General features: G+C 37.4%; 1 non-coding gene across 1 annotated transcript; it reads left to right on the top strand.

The window, feature by feature from the left end:
* Positions 1–7,085: 7,085 nt before the first annotated feature.
* LOC121165465 lies at positions 7,086–7,192 on the top strand. Its single transcript, XR_005885252.1, has one exon. It is a non-coding gene; the product is annotated as a U6 spliceosomal RNA (small nuclear RNA).
* The last annotated feature ends 446 nt before the right edge of the window (positions 7,193–7,638 follow it).

Below are 7,638 nucleotides of genomic sequence, written 5' to 3'. Positions count from 1 at the left end.
GAAAACAGTCTTTAATGGTGTCAAGTGAACCCAAGCCTGAACTTTCTAGTTGCTCTTTCAGATTTTAATCACTCTCATAATCCCAGCAAGGATGCTTTCTTTAGAATAGTTTTCTATTTTTTGTTTTGACTGATCTTTCTTCTCTTGATGTTTCTTTTGCTCTAGAGTATTCTCTCTGGTTCGCCTTTGCTGCTCTCTGCACAGTTGAACATTCATCCTGTACTCACTTGCCTTTGTAGTTTTTTTAAGCCTATTATCAAGATTCACTGGTAAAGTGGCCAAAAAAAGGGTTCAATGTTTACTTGTATCCATGTGTGTATGTGTGCTCCTATGTTTGTATGTTAGTTACATCTGGGTTATGTGTTAAACTCTATTTTGGGGGTGATTATTGGTAGATATTATATGCAATGTAAAAACTTTACCTATCCTTGTGAATACACAAAATGAGATCTATATAGATACTCTGTCATACAAGGAAAGTATGGCTTCTAGTTTTTGGTCACACTGTTCTGACTCTGCCTTTCAGAAACTGAAACAAATTCTTCCATAAAGCCTGGGAGAATGATGTGGGTCTTCTGGAAGCAAATATGCACTTTTTCTAGTGGCTTTGTGGAATAAGCATAGAACATTGGTGAGGCTTTATCTGAAGGTCATAAAGTTGATTCAGTGCATTATAGGAGCATCAGTCTCTCTGAATTAAGATTCAGACCTCATCTCCAAAACTTGAGGCTGTGTGTTGTTCCACATGACTGATTGTTCTTTTTGATACATCAAATATTCCTTTTTTTAATTATGATTAATGCCAATCTACTGACATCAGTTGAACGAGCATGAAATTCTAAGTGACTATTCCAGTCTGTTTAGCTCTTAATCCACATCAAAACCTAGAAACAATAACAAATTCACAAATAACCCTCCAAGACACCAGTAATTATCAATGCAATAGCCTTTGAATATATTGAAATGTAGAAGAATCTTTGTATCTTCTTCATGGTAAATGTCCTTGAGACAACAGATTAATCTGAGGAGTTTTTGCTGAATTCAGCTAAGGCATTAGAGTAATATATGACCATTCTATGAACAAGAACTGGTGTTAATGTCATTTCTTTTTTTTTAAATTTATTTTATTAATTGCATTGCATTATGTGACACAGTGTTATGGGCACTGGAATTCCCCCCACCCCTCCCCGAACCCTTTCCCCATGGTGGATTTCTCCACCTTGCTGTGTTACCACAGTTCCAATTCAGTTGAGGTTCTTTCATTGGAAGTAGTTACCAAGCATAAAGTCCAGTGTCTTATCATCCTAGTGGGTTCAATGATTTCTTGGTGAGACCATCTCTGGTCTGAAGGTAAAGCCAGCAAAGCATCATTCCAATCAATTAAGGGCCCTGACATAACATCAACAGCCATTTACAACCTTATGGCATTAATTGACATGGTATTGATTAATAGTATATTGATAGGAAAATGCGGTTTCTTAACAACATCCTGTGACTTCTTCATAGACATTTCAATTTTGGTTTGTATTCAACCTGATTCTATACAGTTATCAGTTTAGGTACAGTACATTTTTTTAGGATGGGTGTACAGAGAAATCTCCAATACCCCAGTAAGGCGTAACTAATCTTTGTGTCCCACCTAGTGAGGTATGTTTGGGTCCACGCTGGCCGTTTCCTGTCTGATTCTTAGCTTTCCATGCTATTGTCTGTCCATTCAAGATTTTTTTTTTGTTTGTATATTTGTTTGTTTTAAGGGGTTACCGGAGCGATCCTAATGGTCACCGCAAGGGAGGGTGGGGACCCAGAGCCAGAGCCAGGCTAGGACCAGAGAGAGCCCGCATCCCTATTCCCAAAGGAAGTTTATTATTCTTCTGTTTCTGCAGATTGCTCAGGGCTCCTGGCCGTCGTTCCCATGTTGCTGCTTTCTGCACTGCAGAGTTTGGACTTCTTCCATCCCCTGTCGTGGCTCCAGATGGGGGTGGTGACCTCAGAGTTCTCAGCCTCCAAAGGCACTCTTATTCCCTGTGGTCTCCTTAGTGGTTGGGATGTAGTCCTTTGTGTCCGTGTTGATGTTCCTTGGTGAGGATCTGGGAGTCTTCGGGGTTGGGATGCGAGCCTCCTCCTGACCTCCCGCTCCACTCTGGGGTCTCCCCCCTGCTCCATACACATGACCTCCTGTTAAGAGGCTTTCAGGATCGCTCCCGATTCCCCCCTTATGCCTGTGTAGCTTTACTATTGTCTAGTCCCGACTCGAGTCTGTTGTCTGTGTGTTATCAGATTTGATCCTGATAGGCTATATTTTACGTCTTCCTCTCACTTTTTAGGGAGATGGAAGATTTCTCTGCATTCCCTCCCCATTACGGAGTAACATAAGGTATTAAGAGTGTTTTAGGTTTTACAGTTCTTTGATGTGGATCATAAGCATTCTGACTCACATTAATTGTTTTATTATAGGTTACAATGCAGTTAATGTCATTTCTTTAGACTCTCCCTGAGACATCTTTGTAGCTCTAGCAACCTTGGGCACATGCCTGAGGTAGTTTTGGGCTCAATTAGAACAAGCTTGAAATTTAATTAAAAAATACTTTTATTATTTTCTATGATACAGTTTTTTTGGCACAGAGATTCTCAGTTTCCCTTCCCACCTCACTTCCCATCTTCCCCTTCAAATGTATTATAGCGGTATAGTCCCCCAGCAACTGTTGCAAGCTCAATATTTTGCTGCACATGTGCAACATGGCATGGTTGATATAGACAAAGGCAAAAAATCTGACATTTTATTGAGGTATATTTAGCAGTTTCACTGAGAGTCTCTATTTGGGAGTAGAAATGCCTACTGCAAGGTATCTTCACTTTAGTTATTCCACTTTTTCAATCCTCAAAATGGGCACGCTATTTTTTTTTACATTTATGTAACTTTTATCTCTATTTTGCATTGCGATTCTTGTGTTATAGGTTAGCAATTAAATAGCTCTAAGACTTGGTAATCAGAGGTGGCTTCTTCAGAAATTCATGCACCTGTGATAGGTAAACATCTGGAACTGATGAGTTCAAAGGCCTTTTACTTCTGCCTATCATGTGGCATCTAAACTTACAACGTGGCTTTGTATCACCATTGTTTGCCTTCATTTCCAGATATGACCTGCAAATTAGCCAATATTAATACTAACCGTAGACTCATGCCCTCTGTCCAGCCACAGTCTAATAGACCTTGATGGAGGGAAAGGAGAACAAATTGCATGGAGACTATACGCTTTGTCTGGATGTATTATTTTGACAAAGAAAAATTGAATGAATGATTGAGAATAATGGGATAGCTGCCCTTCCTCTGTTTTTTTTAAAGAGTTGAGATGATATTTCCTGTTTAGAATATAGAACCAATCACTTCTTTGTTCAGCAGACATGTGTACTTGATACTCTAGAAGGTGGCCATTGTGGGAGGTTCTCAAAAAAATAGAAAGTGACAAAGATATTTGAGTTTGCAATTTATTATGAGTGGAAAACATGGAAATTTGGGATGAAAGAGTAGCTACAACTAACCAAAAAGTGAGGTAAAATACTACATATAGAATGTATTTGCTAGATACTCTCTGGTTGAGTGAACAGTTACATAAATGGTTAGTTTCCTAACTGAAAATGAGAAACCAGAGAGATCACATCTGTTTTCAGAATCATTCTGAATTGGTTTTTAAAATAGAAGTGAGACATTAAAAGGTGTATATGGAGGAGGAACTCTGAATGTCTGACATGAAGGATAGCAGCAGAGAAGTACTGGGAGCTCTTCAGGAAACACTGAGCCATTTCTCAGGCTGGAACAGTGCGTGGTAAAAAGAAGTAGTGGAAGATAAAACGATTGTGGAAATGGACTTGCTTTCCAACATGGAGAGCCTTGAATAGGTGCAGGAGTCCAGCTTTCATCTCTTGAGCCATAAAAAGCTTTTGAAGAATTTTGAGGAGGGCAATAACCTGGTTCGTGGTCATTGGAAGATCCCCTGGTAGCACTCTCTTTAGTAGATAAAAGGGGGATGATTTGGAGGGAAACTCATGTTGCGAGGACACAAAGGTTACCTAGGGAAGGGTGGAAGGGTAGGGAGGAGGCAGGGACGGGAGCAAAGTAACATTCAGGAAGAGTTGTTTGTTTATTGGCTGATGTTGAAGAGGTGAGAAGAGAGGTCACAAGCATGGCTCTGATAATTTCAGCATGAATAATTAAAACTTTTAATGTCCCAAACCAAAATTGTGGAGTCTAAAGTAAAGCAGATTTAGAGGCAAGATTAATTTGTTGATAGTATACTGAGTTTGAGAGATCAGCATAGAAAAACATAGAGGAGACATGTATTAGAAACATGTAGGAATTAAACATGTGAGATGAAGAAAACAGACTTTGGGAGTAATGTTTGCACAATGGAGAGCGAAGGAACTGAGGAAAAGCAGGCAGAGATGGTCGGTGAAGTTCTTGGAGGGAAGATGGAAGAACAATGGAGAGGATCATCGATGAGAAATTCTAACACTGCAGCTCTCATTCTCCTTCTGCAGAAATAGTATTTGTCTAGCTTCATTTCTGCCAAATCTTTTTGAGATCTCAAGGAATCAAACATTCTTAATGAATTTGTTCATTCAACTCCTCCAGTAATCCTACCTGGGCTGTTGTTTAACAAATAAAAAAATGTGTGTTTTCTTTATCCTTCTAGTTTTCTGTATAATTTCTGTGAGTATATGAGCTAATTTATTTTTCATTTGTAGTTTCATATTCCAATCCTATGATGATATTTGTGGCTTTGTTATTGTTGTTCTCTGAGTTGATAATGTGCTTCTTCTGTGTTGAAACGCAAAGCTTGCATTTAAATGAAAGTTTGACTGTTTTAAAAGTTTGTAAAAGCTATGATTTATGTGGGTCTCTTGAGATTTTGTTTGTTACTGGCTTTCTTGTTGCTATCAAAAGAAATAAGAAATATAAGACTGTTCAAACCCAGAATAGAGAGGCTAAAAATAAACTTTAAGTGTGTGTGTGCACATGACTACCTCATAGCCTGCCTGTTATAGCTCCTCTTCCTGGAATATTTTTTCTACAGATGTTAACACAACGTATCGTCTTATCTCAGTTCTTCTCTCTGAAATCTGGTTTTGGGCTTTTTTTGCGCTTTTTTCATCTTTTGTCTACCTTTCTCAACAGTTATTAGGCTGTATTGTTTTTCTGTATCCCTTTATTCTGGCATTTTCTTCTTAACTCTTGAAGGTTCCAGTCCATCTAGTTTTTTATTTCATTTTGTCTTTCTCACAAGAATGTAAGATCTAGTAGGATGGATTTTGGCTCTTTTGTGTAAAACTGTATCATAGACATATATAAATCAATAATACATTAAAAGTATGCATTAAAATAAATGCTTTAGTTTTAGAATTTAGTTGTTCTGTATGTAAGGCTGGTGGGAGGTCCATATTTTTGCACATGTAGATTGGAATTTTGAAAATTTATGGGATTTTCCCAAGGCAAGGGCTTGAAATCATAGACCTCTTGGCTCCATGTTCATAGATGTAGTACTTGGACACACATACATTGATATAAAAGTTGTCCTTGCCATACAACTTTTTAATGTTAGACTATTAGATTGTATTTAATTTAATTTATTTTTTCTGCTACTTTACTTTTCAAACGAAGATTTCTGTAAACATTAGAAATCTTTCTCTTTAAACCAGCTTTATTTTTTCCTGTGGAGAAATCCAGTGAAAAGGGGATATTCTGTTTTTACTGATCCAGAAAGTCTCTAGGGTGAATTTTCATGAGGAATTGAGTTGCAAAATGGCTTTATCCTTTCAACATATTACAGACTATTCTTAATGTTGAGTGAGATGAAGAAATATTTCATACTTCTCGCAGTTCATTCTTTGATTATGCTCAGAATTTAAACAGAATTCTGTGATGTAAGTCTTTAGGGTTCAGGGGCAAAGGCTGACATATATAATGAGTACAACAATATCATGATAATTGCCACCGTGGCAATTTGAACCACTGGAAGTGGAGAAGAATCTGTTCTTTCCTTATCCATTAGTATGCTTACTCTTTTCCTTTAGGATTTTTCCCCCATTTTTTGTTAAATTTTCTTTTTAACATTGGAGAGTTTATGTAAGAAAAATGCCATCTCATTTAGTTGCTCACCAAACATCAATTCACATCATGTATTTGCCAAACATTTCTTAATTGCCTTCCCTCTGCTTCTAATTGTGTTAAATAATGGAAATATAAATTGTAGATATAGCCAATGCCCTCACAGAGCTCACTTTTTAGATGACAGGAAGGTCAAGATGCAATTAATTACACATTACATGGCAATTCATGTTCTGATCTAATAAGTACAGCATATTTTAAGAGCAGAAGTGGGAATCAATCTAGAATAAAGGGACATGGAAAATCTTAAATGTGATTAATGCTTGAGATGGTTGTTATATGGTGAAAGAAAAAGTGAAAGCCAGGCTACATAGATTTGTATATGTCATATTAGTCTGTTAGTTTACTTGTTTTAAAAGACTAATTAGCTTGTTCAGGATTTTTAGCAAGCTATGATATGTCTAGATATCTTTTTATAAATAATTATAGGTAGCAATGAAATTAAGCTGACAGGAAGATATGGTGGTAGTGGTCGGAAAATGAGAAAATCAGATTCTAACGATTATAAGGAGAATAGGTTGATGTAGGGTGATGAGTGATGACCCCCATGTTTACCCTTTGTGCTGCTTATGGGACAGTGGTGCTTTTGTTTGTTGAGAGGTGGGGATTTAGGGAACGGAATTTGCTTGAGAGACATATTTATATCTGGACATGTCAGGTTTGATAACTAGTTAGAAATGTACAACGGTTAGTTGGAACATAAGTCAAGGGCTTTGGACCAAGAATAATTCTATGCATATTTTGGAAAGATGATTATGAGAAAAATGAAGTCTATCCCTTCTATGAGAGTCTATCGAATGTAAAGAGCACTACGATAGAATTTTGGGGGAAACAATAATCGTGATAAGAGGAGTAAGGGTAAGGAAGGATGTAGATGTCAATGCATGCTGTATGCTAGAATAGTATTAGAGAGGCTGAGAGAATGCTCGCTTCAGCAGCATATATACTAAAATTCGAACAATACAGAGAAGATTAGTATAGGCCCTGTGTGAGGATGATACACAAATTCATCAAGAGAGGCTGAGAGATAAGACAAGATGTGTCAGTGGACTTAGAAACAAGAGTTACTGCTTGCTTTTGTCAGGGCAGTGTCAATGGACTAGTCTCAAAAGTTGTGGTCTGATGAGTAAGAGTCTAGGAAGAGGCAACAGCAAGGATGGATTACTCATTCCCAAAGCCAGATTATAGTAGTAAAGAGAGACAGGATGATATCCTAACGTAAGCAACAACATTAAAAGCTTTTTATTATTTTTTAAAACAGAGAACTGAGTAAGCTGCTATGTTTTTCTCTGAAAAGAACTATAATAAGACAATGACTCAAAATGCAGTTTATGGATAAATGATGAAGCAACTTGGTTGATGAGGTCAGGGTGCTAAAATTGGTAACACTGGTGAGTGAGCAGCTTTAGGAATGACCAGGTTCATCTTATTTATGATTGTAAGAGGGAAGAAGAATAAAGAAAGATGCAGCTGTT

The sequence above is a fragment of the Ochotona curzoniae genome, unplaced genomic scaffold, assembly GCF_017591425.1.
Source record: "Ochotona curzoniae isolate NIBS_2020 unplaced genomic scaffold, NIBS_Ocur_1.0 contig_883, whole genome shotgun sequence".
Lineage (NCBI taxonomy): Eukaryota > Metazoa > Chordata > Mammalia > Lagomorpha > Ochotonidae > Ochotona > Ochotona curzoniae.
The sequence above is the reverse complement of the archived record's forward strand: the minus strand, read 5'-3'. Positions and strand labels throughout refer to the sequence as shown.